Source organism: Cryptomeria japonica, unplaced genomic scaffold (genome assembly GCF_030272615.1).
Source record: "Cryptomeria japonica unplaced genomic scaffold, Sugi_1.0 HiC_scaffold_104, whole genome shotgun sequence".
NCBI lineage: Eukaryota > Viridiplantae > Streptophyta > Pinopsida > Cupressales > Cupressaceae > Cryptomeria > Cryptomeria japonica.
In genome coordinates, this window is record NW_026728926.1 from 360,001 (window position 1) to 375,000 (window position 15,000).

The following is a 15,000-nucleotide window of genomic DNA, read 5'->3' on the forward strand; positions in this document are numbered from 1 at the left end:
GTGCGGCGTGCACGAAGTCGGAGCCCGGTTTGCCCCGGGTGCGCACCTCGCGTGCACCTTCGCCGCGGTGGGCACCATGGCGTGCACGAAGTCGGAGCCCGGTTTGCCCCGGGTGCGCACCTCGCGTGCACCTTCGCCGGGGTGGGCACCTTGGTGTGCAGACCTTGGCTGGGTTGCGCGCCCTGGTGGGCACCATGGTGCGCACCAAGGAGCGCTCCGAAGTGTGCTCCAAGGTGCGGCCTGCACGAAGTCGGAGCCCGGTTTGCCCCGGGTGTGCACCTCGGGTGGGCACCTTGGTGCGCATGCCTTGCCTGGGCTGCGCACCAGGGCGGGCTCAAGATGGCACCCGCGTTCCTTTTTTTTCACTATCTTTCAAAACGGAAATTTTAAAATCTCATTTTTTTTTGCCTTTTTCTGGAAATTAGTGAAGGCAGCGCATCAAAGGTGCGCACCTCGCTGCCCACCACGGTGCGCAACGCCGGTGGGCACCCGGGAGTGCTTCGAAGTGTGCTCCAAGGTGCTGCGTGCACGTTGTCGGAGCCCGGTTTGCCCCGGGTGCGCACCTCGCGTGCACCTTCGTCGGGGTGGGCACCTTGGCTGGGTTTGCCCCGGCTGCGCTCCGAAGCGGGGTTATTGGAGCGCCGCCTCTTTTTTTGTCGGAGCGTTTGGTGGGGTTTCTCGCATTGGCTCTTCCGAGGCCCGGTTGCCACCCTGGCGCGCACGAAGTCGGAAGTAGGGTTAATTGCCCGGGTGCGCACCTTTGCCAGGGTGGGCACCTTACCTGGGCTGCGCACCAGGGCGGGCTCAAGATGGCACGCGCGTTCCGTTTTTTTCACTATCTTTCAAAACGGAAATTTTAAAATCTCCTTTTTTTTTTGCCTTTTCTGGAAATTAGTGAAGGCAGCGCATCAAAGGTGCGCACCTCGCTGCCCACCTTGGTGTGCTCTGAGGTGCGCACCCGGGAGCGCTACGAAGTGTGCTCCAAGGTGCGGCGTGCACGTTGTCGGAGCCCGGTTTGCCCCGGGTGCGCACCTCGCCTGCACCTTGGCCGGGGTGGGCACCTTGGCTGGGTTTGCCCAGGGTGCGCTCCGAAGCGGGGTTACTGGAGCGCCCCCTCTTTTTTTGTCAGAGCGTTTGGTGGGGTTTCTCGCATTGGCTCTTCCCAGGCCCGGTTGTTGGGTGCGCTCCCACCCTGGCGCGCGCGAAGTTGGAAGTTGGGTTAATTGCCCGGGCGCGCACCTTCGCCAGGGTGGGCACCTTGGTGCGCACACCTTGGCTGGGCTGCGCACCAGGGCGGGCTCAAGATGGCACCAGCATTCCCTTTTTCTCACTATCTTTCAAAACGGAAATTTTAAAATCTCGTTTTTTTTTTGCCTTTTATGGAAATTAGTGAAGGCATCGCATCAAAGGTGCGCACCTCGCTGCCCACCTTGGTGTGCTCCGAGGTGCCCACCACGGTGCGCAACGCCGGTGCGAACCCGGGAGCGCCCCGATGTGTGCTCCAAGGTGCGGCGTGCACGAAGTCGGACCCCGGTTTGCCCCGGGTGCGCACCTCGCGTGCACCTTGGTGCGCACACCTTGGCTGGGTTGCGCGGCCTGGTGGGCACCATGGTGCGCACCAAGGAGCGCTCCGAAGTGTGCTCCAAGGTGCGGCGTGCACGAAGTCGGAGCCCGGTTTGCCCCGGGTACGCACCTCGCGTGCACCTTCGCCGGGGTGGGCACCTCGGCTGGGTTGCGCGCCCTGGTGCGCACCAAGGAGCGCTCCGAAGTGTGCTCCAAGGTGCGGCGTGCACGAAGTCGGAGCCCGGTTTGCCCCGGGTGCGCACCTTCGCCGCGGTGCGCACCATGGCGTGCACGAAGTCGGAGCCCGGTTTGCCCCGGGTGCACACCTCGCGTGCACCTTCGGCGGGGTTGCGCGCCCTGGTGGGCACCATGGTGCGCACCAAGGAGCGCTCCGAAGTGTGCTCCAAGGTGCGGCGTGCACGAAGTCGGAGCCCGGTTTGCCCCGGGTGCGCACCTCGCGTGCACCTTCGGCGGGGTTGCGCGCCCTGGTGGGCACCATGGTGCGCACCAAGGAGCGCTCCGAAGTGTGCTCCAAGGTGCGGCGTGCACGAAGTCGGAGCCCGGTTTGCCCCGGGTGCGCACCTCGCGTGCACCTTCGCCGCGGTGGGCACCATGGCGTGCACGAAGTCGGAGCCCGGTTTGCCCCGGGTGCGCACCTCGCGTGCACCTTCGCCGGGGTGGGCACCTCGGCTGGGTTGCGCGCCCTGGTGCGCACCAAGGAGCGCTCCGAAGTGTGCTCCAAGGTGCGGCGTGCACGAAGTCGGAGCCCGGTTTGCCCCGGGTGCGCACCTCGCGTGCACCTTCGCCAGGGTGGGCACCTCGGTGCGCACACCTTCTCAATGTTTTCTTGCCTTTTCTGGAAATTGGTGAAGGCAGCGCATCAAAGGTGCGCACCTCGGTGTGCTCCGAGGTGCGAACCCGAGAGCGCTCCGAGGTGCCCACGAAGTCGAAAGTCGGGTTAATTGCATTGTTTTCCCCGGGTGCGCTCCGAGGTGCGCAACATCGGCGCGCACCAAGGAGGGCTCCGAAGTGTGCTCCAAGGTGCGCACGATGGCGTGCACCTCTGGTGCGCACGATTCGGAGCTCGGTTTGACCGGGGTGCGCACACCTTGGCTGGGTTGCGCACCTTTTGTGCGCTCCAAGGTGCGCACGAAGTCGGAGCTCGGTTTGCCCCGGGTGCGCACCTTCGCCAGGGTGCGCACCTTGATGCGCACGCCTTGGCTGGGCTGCGCACCTTGGTGGGCGCCATGGTGCGCACCTTTCGTGCGCTCCAAGGTGCGCACGAAGTCGGAGCTCGGTTTGCCCCGGGTGCGCACCTTGGTGGGCGCCATGGTGCACTCCGAGGTGCCCAAGATTGGTGCGCACCAAGGAGCGCTTCGAAGTGCGCTCCAAGGTGCGCGCGAAGTCGAAAGTTGGGTTAATTGTCCGGTTTGCCTCGGGTGCGCACCTTGCGTGCACCTTCGCCAGGGTGGGCGCCTTGGTGCGCACACCTTGGCTGGGCTGCGCACACCTTGGCACCCGCGTTTCCTTCATTTTAAATTTTTTTTTTTTACAATCTCTCAAGTGGGAAATTCTATAATCTCAACTTTTTTTGCCTTTTCAGGAAACTTTTGAATGGAGCGCATCATTGGTGCGCTCCGAAGTGTGCTCCAAAGCTCTCTCCAGCTGCGTGCACCTGCCCCGGCCGCGCACCCGGCCCCGCCCAGCTTCGCTCACCTGTCCCGGGCGTCTGGTGCGGAACCTTAGAGTAAGAAACATCACCGTGCACCTTGGCCAACGTGCGCGACTCGACCGAGCGCGCACTGGCCGAGGTGCACACCGATTTCACCTGGGTGCGCGCGCAGCACCTCGGGCACACCGGGGTGCGCGCACAACGCCCGGGTTGCACCGTGGCCTGTGTGCTCGGGGCGCCTCGGGTGCGCGCTCGGTGTCGCCCCCGCGCGCGCGGTAGTGCGGGCAGCGCACCCCGGCCCGGCCCGGCCCCGACGAGAACGCAAACGGGCAAAAGGTTTATTCAAATAGCATTGCGACGCCCGGCGAAAAACTAAAAAAGGGTGCAACACCGGGACTTCCCGGGAGGTCACCCATCCCAGTACTACTCCGGCCCAAGCGCGCTTAACTGCGGAGTTCTGATGGGATCCGGTGCACTAACGCTGGTATGATCGCACCCGTTATGAGCTTGTCGCAGTGTGTACTTAGCAAACCGCGACCCACGTGCGAATCCACCCCGGCCACCCACCCCCGTCGAGGTGCACACCCTCCCTCGCGAAGTGCGCCCCGTTCGCCAAGTGTGAGCCCTGCCCGGGTGCGCGCACCTTGCTAGGGCGTCGGGTGTGCACCCGGCCCGGCCTACGTGCGTGCACCTGGAGGGGGCGTCGTGTGCGTGCAGTGTCCCGTCTGCAACGCGGTGCCCACACACCACCTCGGGCGCAACGACCTGCGCTCACATGTGGGCCGAGTGCACCTTGGTGCATGTTCGGGGCGCCTCGGGTGCACGCTCGATCTTGCCCCGGTGCACCAAGGCGCTCGGTTTGCCCCGGGTGCGCACTTGGTGCAAGGTGGGCACCCAAAATAGGGATCAAGCACCAAAACACAAGTTTCGGGATGCAAAATGGGACCCAAGGACCACAAATGCGTTCCAAGACCCATGATGGGTCCACGAGAACAAAAATGTGTTCCGAGACTTAATAAACAAATATTGGGTTTTAGGAGAAGAAACATGCTCTGATGCCCAAAACGAGAATCGACCCCGAAAAGGCCACAGGCCAAAAGTGGGATGCGAGACAAAAAAAAATGGGACCCGAGGACCAAAATTGGGTTCCCAGGTCGAAGACAGGGCAACCGGACAAGAAACGACCTCTAAGGCTCGAAATGAGTCCCGACGACTAAAACTTGACAAGAAGCACCCATCAGGCACCCAACTCGACACCCATGGGATGCCGACCCACCCGGGCTTCCACCTAGCACACCTTGGCACCCACCCACCCTCGCACCCAACCTCGCACCCAACTTAGCACCTTTGAACCCACATTGGCACTCACCCTGACCCTGGCACCTTGGAACCCACATTGGCACTCACCTTGACCCTGGCACCCACCTTTGCACTCACCTTGGGACCCACCCTGGCTCCCACCTCGGCACCCACCCAGACACCCACCTTGGTTCCTTGGCACCCACCTTGGATCCTTGGCACCCACCCCGACACCCACCTTGGCACGCAACTTGGCTACTTGCCACCCACCTTGGCTCCTTGACGCCCACCCCGACAACCACCCCGTGACCTACCCTGGCTAGGGTTGGTGCACACCCACCCTGGTGCCCACCTTGGCACCCACCCTATGACCCACCTTGGCACGCACCTTAGTACCCACCCCGTTACCCACCCTAGGACCCACCCCGTGACCCACCTTGGCCAGGGTGGGTGCACCCACCCTGGTGCCCACCTTGGCACCCACCCATCCTAGCACCCAGCCTGTGACCGGGCTTGGAACCCAACCTTGCACCCGCACCCGTCTTGGCCAGTGTGGGTGCGCACCCATCCTGGCACCCACGTTGTGACACACCCTTTAACCCACGCACCCTAGCACCCACGTTGGCACCCACCTTGGAACCCAACCTAGCAACTTGGCACCCACCCCGTGACCCACCTTGGCATCCACCATAGCAGTCGCCGACTTGGCACCCACCTCGGCACCCACCTTGACACTTGTGGACCCACCTTGCCACTGACCCTAGCATCGACCCATCCTAGCACCCACCCTGGCACCTTTGCACCCTAGCACTCACCCATCCTAGCACCTAACCTGTGACCCACCTTGACACTCACCCTCGCACCCACCTTGGAACCCAACCTAGCACCCACCCACCCTGACACCAACCCTAGCACCTACCCACCCTTGCACCCACCCTGTGACCCATCTTGGCACCCACCCATCCTACCACTCAACCTATCACCCACCTTCTCACCCACCTTGGCATCCACCTTAGCACCCACCCACACTGGCACCTTGGCACCCACCTCGGGCAAGGTGGGTGCACACCCACCCTGGCACCCAATTTAGAACCCACCGAGCATGTTACCCACCTTGGCACCCACATTGCAGCCCACCCTAGTACCCACCCTATGACCCACATTGGCATCCACACCCTAGCACCCAGGCACCTCGACACCCGCCTTGACACCCACCCTAGCACTGAACCTGTGACCCACCTTGGAACTCACCCTAGAACCCACCCACCCTGTGAACCACCTTGGCATCCACCTTAGCACCCACCCACCTTGGCACCCACTCTAGCACTCACCCATCCTAACACCCAACTTGTTACCCACCTTGGCACCCGCCCTCGCGTCCACCTTGAAACCCACCCTAGCACCCACCCACGCAGGAGCCCACCTTGGCACCCAACCTAACACCCACGCATCCTGGCACCCAACTTGTGACCCACCTTGGAACCCACCCTAGTACCCACCTTTGAACCCACTATATCACCAACCCACCTTGGCACCCACCCTATGACCCTCTTTGGAATCCACCCTAGCACGCACCCACCCTGGCACCCACCATGGAGCGCACCCTAGCACCCACCCACCTCGGCACGCACCTCAACACCCACCTTGGTGTGCGCACTGCGCCAACCTCTCAAAGACCCTATGTGGTGCGCTCCAAAGTGTACACCTTTGGTGCGCTCCAAGGTGCGCACCTTTGGTGCACACCGAGGTGCACACCAAAGTGTGCACCGAGGTGAGCACCAAAGTGCACTCCAGGGTGCACACCAAGGCGTGCACCTTTGGTGCGGTCAATGCAAACGAATTCGGAAGTTGGGGTCGATGTCCTAATCGCTGCTGCAGACTACACGTATGAGAATCGGACAAATAGCTTTATATAGGGGAGGTGTTGCGTTTGATGGGTCGACTCCCCTGGTTGTGTGCACTGCACCAACTTCAAAGACCCTGTCTTGTTTAAGAAGTCAAAAGTTGGGGTGGATGTCCTAATCATTGCTGCAGTCTACGCATGTATGAGAATCAGACAAATAGCTTATATAGGGGAGGTGTTGCATTCGGTGGGTTGACTCCCCTGGTTGTGCGCACTGCGCCAACCTCAAAGACCCCGCATAGCAGAAGAAGTCGGAAGTCGGATTTTGGTGAGCACCAAGGCGTGCACCTTTGGTGCGGTCAACGCAGACGAATTCAGAAGTTGGGGTGGATGTCCTAATCGTTGTTGCAGGCTACACATGTATGAGAATCAGACAAATAGCTTATATAGGGGAGGTGTTGGGTTTGATGGGTCAACTCCCTTGGTTGTGCGCATTACGCCAACCTCAAAGACCTTGTTTTCGTTAAGAAGTCAAAAGTTGGGGTCAATGTCCTAATGGCTCCTGCAGGCTACACATGTATGAGAATCGGACAAATAGCTTATATAGGGGAGGTGTTGGGTTTGATGGGTCGACTCCCCTGGTTGTGCGCATTACGTCAACCTCAAAGACCTTGTTTTCGTTAAGAAGTCAAAAGTTGGGGTCGATGTCCTAATTGCTCCTGTAGACTACACATGTATGAGAATCAGACAAATAGCTTATATAGGGGAGGTGTTGGGTTTGATGGGTTGACTCCCCTAGTTGTTCGCATTACACCAACCTCAAAGACCTTGTTTTCGTTTAGAAGCCGAAAGTTGGGGTCGATGTCCTAATTGCTCCTGCAGGCTACGCATGTATGAGAATCAGACAAATAGCTTATATAGGGGAGGTGTTGGGTTTGATGGGTCGACTCCCCTGGTTGTGCGCATTGCGCCAACCTCAAAGACCCTGCATTGCGGATGAAGTCGAAAGTCAGAGTTTGGTGTGCTACAAGGTGTGGTCGAAGGTGCTCACCTAGGTGTGCACCTTTGGAGCACAGGAAAAGTGCCCTCCAAAAGTGCGCACCTTTGGAGTGCACAAAAGTGCCCTCCAAAAGTGCGCACCTTTGGAGCGCAGAAAAGTGCCCTCCAAAAAGTGCCCTCCAAAAGTGCGCACCTTTGGAGCGCAGAAAAGTGCCCTCCAAAAAGTGCCCTCCAAAAGTGCGCACCTTTGGAGCGCAGAAAAGTGCCCTCCAAAAAGTGCCCTCCAAAAGTGCGCACCTTTGGAGCGCAGAAAAGTGCCCTCCAAAAGTGCGCACCTTTGGAGCGCAGAAAAGTGCCCTCCAAAAAGTGCCCTCCAAAAGTGCGCACCTTTGGAGCGCAGAAAAGTGCCCTCCAAAAAGTGCCCTCCAAAAGTGCGCACCTTTGGAGCGCAGAAAAGTGCCCTCCAAAAAGTGCCCTCCAAAAGTGCGCACCTTTGGAGCGCAGAAAAGTGCCCTCCAAAAAGTGCCCTCCAAAAGTGCGCACCTTTGGAGCGCAGAAAAGTGCCCTCCAAAAAGTGCCCTCCAAAAGTGCGCACCTTTGGAGCGCAGAAAAGTGCCCTCCAAAAGTGCGCACCTTTGGAGCGCACAAAAGTGCCCTCCAAAAGTGCGCACTTTTGGTGCGCACCAAGGCGCTGGTTCGGTCGTTGCAGGCGAGTTCGGAAGTTGGGGTCGATGTCCTGAGCGGAGGTGCAAACTACACAGGTGTCGGAATCGGACAAATAGCTTATATAGGGGAGGTGTATGCTTCGATGGGTCGACTCCCCAGGTTGAGCGCACCGCGCCAACCTCAAAGACCCTACGGTATGGATGAAGTCGGAAGTTGGGTCCGATGACCAATTCGATTAGTAGGTATGCTCATGAGGTCGGAATTTGGGTCCGATGACCTGCCATGTGCAGGAAGGCGAATGTTGACACTGTGCGTTGCAAGGTGCACACCAAGGCGCTGGTGCGGTCTTTTTAGTCGAGTTCGGAAGTTGGGGTCGATGTCCTGATCGGAGGTGCAAGCTACACAGGTGTGGGAATCGGACAAATAGCTTATATAGGGGAGGTGTATGCTTCGTTGGGTCGACTCCCCGGGTTGAGCGCACCGCGCCAACCTCAAAGACCCTACGGTATGGATGAAGTCGGAAGTTGGGTCCGATGACCGATTCGATATGTAGGCATACTCGCGAGGTCGGAATTTGGGTCCGATGACCTGCCACGTGCAGGAAGGCGAATGTTGGCACTGTGCGTTGCAAGGTGCGCACCAAGGCGCTGGTTCGGTCGTTGGAGGCGAGTTCGGAAGTTGGGGTCGATGTCTTGATCGGAGGTGCAAACTACACAGGTGTGGGAATCGGACAAATAGCTTATATAGGGGAGGTGTATGCTTCGTTGGGTCGACTCCCCGGGTTGAGCGCACCGCGCCAACCTCAAAGACCCTACGGTATGGATGAAGTCGGAAGTTGGGTCCGATGACCGATTCGATATGTAGGCATACTCGCGAGGTCGGAATTTGGGTCCGATGACCTGCCATGTGCAGGAAGGCGAATGTTGGGACTGTGCGTCGCAAGGTGCGCACCAAGGCGCTGGTGCCGTCGTTGCAGTCGAGTTCGGAAGTTGGGGTCGATGTCCTGGTCAGAGGTGCAAACTACACAGGTGTGGGAATCGGACAAATAGCTTATATAGGGGAGGTGTATGCTTCGATGGGTCGACTCCCTGGGTTGAGCGCACCGCGCCAACCTCAAAGACCCTACAGTATGGATGAAGTCGGAAGTTGGGTCCGATGACCGATTCGATACGTAGGCATATTGGCGAGGTCTGAATTTGTGTCCGATGACCTGCCATGCGCAGGAAGGCGGAATTTGGGTCCGATGACCGAGTTGATGGCGTGCCATGCGCAGAAAGGCGGAATTTGGGTCCGATGACCGAGTTGATGTTGATGGCCCGCCATGCACAGGAAGGCGGAATTTGGGTCCGATGACCGATTTGAAGGCGTGCCATACGCAAAAAGGCGGAGTTTGGGTCCGATGACCGAGTTGATATTGATGGCCCGCCATGCGCAGGAAGGCGGAATTTGGGTCCGATGACCTGACATACGCATGGAGTCCGACTCGGGGGCCGATGTTCGATTCGATGACTTGCATTGTGGGTAAAGTCGGAAGTTGTGGTCTTTGACCCGATTCGATGACCAGACTTCGGCTGCTTGAGAATCGGACAAATAACTTATATAGGGGAGGTAGTGTTCTCGAGCATCCTCCCCCCGTGCCCGTTTATGTCGATTGATGCTGGTGCTCGACTGGTTGGAGCGCTCGGATGCAAAAATCTTGCACCAGGATTTATCGATTGTGATGGACACGGCAAGTCTCCTGATTGCTATGCAGGAGCTCATCGTGAATCTCTATGCGGCCTTGGTATGGACTCGACCTGCGGAATGGTTCGGCAATGGTAGTCGCTCCAACACGTCCTTGCAATGGCCACAGAGGTGATTCGACTAGAGCTCCAGTCTAGCTTTTGGGTTGCTTGGCGGACTGGTATAGCCGCGATCGAGTTCCGGCCATGAACGTTTTAGATAGCTCTTGGGCTTTCTGGGACGGAAGTCGGAAGTTTGGGCTGTTGTCCGATTTGATGACCATTCTTCGGATGTGTGAGAATCGGACAAATAACTTATATAGGGGACTGTGTTGTCTCACGCAGCCCCCTCCGTGCCCCTCTATCTCGACCGATGTTGGTGCTTGAAAGGGTTGGGATCGCTCGGATTTATAAACGTGCACCACCATTTGTCGAGTGTGAGGGACGCGGCAGGTCTCCTAAATGCTATGCGGGCGCTCTCTGAGAATCTCTATCCGGCCTCGACACAGACTAGTCTTGCTGAATGGTTTGGCACTGGTAGTCGATCCAACACGTCGTTGTTGTGGCCGCCTAGGCGATTCGATTCGAGCCCCCGTCTAGCTTTTGGGTTGCTTGGCGGATTTTGCCCTATCCGCAAGTGAGCTCGGTCCCTAAACGTTCGAGAAACCCGATTGCTATGCGCCGACTCTCTTTCTTGCGAGCCTCCATCTAGCTTTTGGGTCTCTACGGAACGGAAGTCGGAATCTGGGACCGTTGTTTGATTCGACGAGGCAGACTACGGTTGTGCGAGAATCGGACAAATAACTTATATAGGGGAGGTGTTGACTGGAGCATTCTCCCCCGTGCCCCTCTAACTCGACCAATGCTGGCGCTCGAACGGTGGTAGCGCTCGGATTTTCATTGAGCGCCAGCATTGGTCGATTTAGAGGGGCATGCGAGATTCCCGAATGCTATGCGAGGGCTCTAACGGAAATGTCTATTGGTTTCGGTATGGATGCAATTGCGAGTGGTTCGGCAAAGGTAGTCGTTCCGATGCGTCCATGTCGTGGCCAAATCGATAATTCGATTTGAGCCCTCGTATAGCATTTGGGTCTCTCGATGTGATTCCGCATTCCAGTCCCTTTGGGCACTGCTTGAGCCGCATCCCAGGGGGTTCCCTTCCCAATAATCTGCCTCGCAACCCGATTGCTATGCGGTGAGGCTCCTCGGCCGCCTCGGAACTATCTGTGTATCAGACGCATCGCAGGATAAGGGGTTGGCAACGGTAGTCGCCCCAAGCGCGTCCGATGCTTGGACCATTCCGAGGCGGCCCTGAAGCCTCTTCCGTCTAGCCGTTGGGTCCTTCTCGCCGCATCCCTCGCCTCGCACCCCGATTGCTATGCGGTGAGGCTCCTCGGCCGCCTCGGAACTATCTGTGTATCGGACGCGTCGCGGGATAAGGGGTTGTCACTGGTAGTCGCCCCAAGCGCGTCCGATGCTTGGACCATTCCGAGGCGGCCCTGAAGCCTCTTCCGTCTAGCCGTTGGGTCCTTCTCGCCGCATCCCTCGCCTCGCACCCCGATTGCTATGCGGTGAGGCTCCTCGGCCGCCTCGGAACTATCTGTGTATCGGACGCGTCGCGGGATAAGGGGTTGTCATTGGTAGTCGCCCCAAGCGCGTCCGATGCTTGGACCATTCCGAGGCGGCCCTGAAGCCTCTTCCGTCTAGCCGTTGGGTCCTTCTCGCCGCATCCCTCGCCTCGCACCCCGATTGCTATGCGGTGAGGCTCCTCGGCCGCCTCGGAACTATCTGTGTATCGGACGCGTCGCGGGATAAGGGGTTGTCACTGGTAGTCGCCCCAAGCGCGTCCGATGCTTGGACCATTCCGAGGCGGCCCTGAAGCCTCTTCCGTCTAGCCGTTGGGTCCTTCTCGCCGCATCCCTCGCCTCGCACCCCGATTGCTATGCGGTGAGGCTCCTCGGACGCCTCGGAACTATCTGTGTATCGGACGCGTCGCGGGATAAGGGGTTGTCACTGGTAGTCGCCCCAAGCGCGTTCGATGCTTGGACCATTCCGAGGCGGCCCTGAAGCCTCTTCCGTCTAGCCGTTGGGTCCTTCTCGCCGCATCCCTCACCTCGCACCCCGATTGCTATGCGGTGAGGCTCCTCGGCCGCCTTGGAACTATCTGTGTATCGGACGCGTCGCGGGATAAGGGGTTGTCACTGGTAGTCGCCCCAAGCGCGTCCGATGCTTAGACCATTCCGAGGCGGACCCGAAGCCTCTTCCGTCTAGCCGTTGGGTCCTTCTCGCCGCATCCTTCGCCTCGCACCCCGATTGCTATGCGGTGAGGCTCCTCGGCCGCCTCGGAACTATCTGTGTATCGGACGCGTCGCGGGATAAGGGGTTGTCACTGGTAGTCGCCCCAAGCGCGTCCGATGCTTGGACCATTCCGAGGCGGACCCGAAGCCTCTTCCGTCTAGCCGTTGGGTCCTTCTCGCCGCATCCCTCGCCTCGCACCCCGATTGCTATGCGGTGAGGCTCCTCGGCCGCCTTGGAACTATCTGTGTATCGGACGCGTCGCGGGATAAGGGGTTGTCACTGGTAGTCGCCCCAAGCGCGTCCGATGCTTGGACCATTCCGAGGCGGACCCGAAGCCTCTTCCGTCTAGCCGTTGGGTCCTTCTCGCCGCATCCCTCGCCTCGCACCCCGATTGCTATGCGGTGAGGCTCCTCGGCCGCCTTGGAACTATCTGTGTATCGGACGCGTCGCGGGATAAGGGGTTGTCACTGGTAGTCGCCCCAAGCGCGTCCGATGCTTGGACCATTCCGAGGCGGACTCGAAGCCTCTTCCGTCTAGCCGTTGGGTCCTTCTCGCCGCATCCCTCGCCTCGCACCCCGATTGCTATGCGGTGAGGCTCCTCGGCCGCCTTGGAACTATCTGTGTATCGGACGCGTCGCGGGATAAGGGGTTGTCACTGGTAGTCGCCCCAAGCGCGTCCGATGCTTGGACCATTCCGAGGCGGCCCCGAAGCCTCTTCCGTGTAGCCGTTGGGTCCTTCTCGCCGCATCCCTCGCCTCGCACCCCGATTGCTATGCGGTGAGGCTCCTCGGCCGCCTTGGAACTATCTGTGTATCGGACGCGTCGCGGGATAAGGGGTTGTCACTGGTAGTCGCCCCAAGCGCGTCCGATGCTTGGACCATTCCGAGGCGGCCCCGAAGCCTCTTCCGTGTAGCCGTTGGGTCCTTCTCGCCGCATCCCTCGCCTCGCACCCCGATTGCTATGCGGTGAGGCTCCTCGGCCGCCTTGGAACTATCTGTGTATCGGACGCGTCGCGGGATAAGGGGTTGTCACTGGTAGTCGCCCCAAGCGCGTCCGATGCTTGGACCATTCCGAGGCGGACCTGAAGCCTCTTCCCTCTAGCCGTTGGGGCTTTCTCGCCGCATCCCTCGCCTCGCACCCTGATTGCTATGCTGTGAGGCTCCTCGGCCGCCTTGGAACTATCTGTGTATCGGACGCATCGCGGGATAAGGGGTTGGCAGTGGTAGTCGCCCCAAGCGCATCCGATGCTTGGACCATTCCGAGGCGGCCCTGCAGCCTCTTCCGTCTAGCCGTTGGGGCCATCTCGCCGCATCCCCCACCTCGCACCACGATTGCTATGCGGTGAGGCTCCTTGGCCGCCTCGGAACTATCTGTGTATCGGACGCATCGCGGGATAAGGGGTTGTCACTGGTAGTCGCCCCAAGCGCGTCCGATGCTTGGACTATTCCGAGGCGGCCCTGCAGCCTCTTCCGTCTAGCCGTTGGGGCCATCTCGCTGCATCCCCCACCTCCTCGGCCGCCTCGGAACTATCTGTGTATCGGACGCATCGCGGGATAAGGGGTTGGCAGTGGTAGTCGCCCCAAGCGCGTCCGATGCTTGGACTATTCCGAGGCAGCCCTGCAGCCTCTTCCGTCTAGCCTTTGGGGCCATCTCGCCGCATCCCTCGCCTCGCACCCCGATTGCTATGCGGTGAGGCTCCTCGGCCGCCTGGGAACTATCTTCGTATCGGACGCATCGCGGGATAAGGGGTTGTCACTGGTAGTCGCCCCAAGCGCGTCCGATGCTTGGACTATTCCGAGGCGGCCCTGTGGCCTCTTCCGTCTAGCCGTTGGGGCCATCTCGCCGCATCCCCCACCTCGCACCCCGATTGCTATGCGGTGAGGCTCTTCGGCCGCCTTGGAACTATCTTCGTATCGGACGCATTGCGGGATAAGGGGTTGTCACTGGTAGTGGCCCCAAGCGCGTCCGATGCTTGGACTATTCCGAGGCGGCCCTGCAGCCTCTTCCGTCTAGCCGTTGGGGCCATCTCGCCGCATCCCCCACCTCGCACCCCGATTGCTATGCGGTGAGGCTCCTCGGCCGCCTTGGAACTATCTTCGTATCGGACGCATCGCGGGATAAGGGGTTGTCACTGGTAGTCGCCCCAAGCGCGTCTGATGCTTGGACTATTCCGACGCGGCCCTGTGGCCTCTTCCGTCTAGCCGTTGGGGCCATCTCGCCGCATCCCCCACCTCGCACCCCGATTGCTATGCGGTGAGGCTCCTCGGCCGCCTTGGAACCATCTTCGTATCGGACGCATCGCGGGATAGGGGGCTGTCACTGGTAGTCGCCCCAAGCGTGTCCGATGCTTGGACCATTCCTAGGCGGCCCTGAAGCCTCTTCCGTCTAGCCGTTGGGGCCTTCCCGCCCCATCCCTCGCCTCGCACCCCCGATTGCTATGCGGTGAGGCTCCTCGGCCGCCTTGGAACCATCTGTGTATCGGACGCATCGCGGGATAAGGGGTTGGCACTGGCAGTCGCCCCAAGCGCGTCCGATGCTTGGACCATTCCGAGGTGGCCCTGAAGCCTCTTCCGTCTAGCCGTTGGGGCCTTCCCGCCCCATCCCTCGCCTCGCACCCCGATTGATATGCGGTGAGGCTCCTCGGCCGCCTTGGAACTATCTGTGTATCGGACGCATCGCGGGATAAGGGGTTGGCACTGGTAGTCGTCCCAATCGCATCCGATGCTTGGACCATTCCGAGGCGGCCCTGCAGCCTCTTCCGTTTAGCCGTCGGGGCCTTCCCGCCGCATCCCTCGCCTCGCATCCCGATTCCTATGCGGTGAGTCTTCTCGGCCGCCGCGGAACTATACCTGTTATTGCTACTGCATCCTTCGGCTGGTAACCTCCTCTGCCGCCTTGGAACGTTCTCTTTGTCGGACGCGTCGCGGGATAAGGGGTTG

The 15,000-nt window shown here is 60.0% G+C and overlaps 1 non-coding gene across 1 annotated transcript; it reads right to left on the reverse strand.

The window, feature by feature from the left end:
- Positions 1 to 3,614: 3,614 nt before the first annotated feature.
- Positions 3,615 to 3,733, reverse strand: LOC131865176 (5S ribosomal RNA). Its single transcript, XR_009363905.1, has one exon. It is a non-coding gene; the product is annotated as a 5S ribosomal RNA (ribosomal RNA).
- Between the last annotated feature and the right edge of the window lie 11,267 nt (positions 3,734 to 15,000).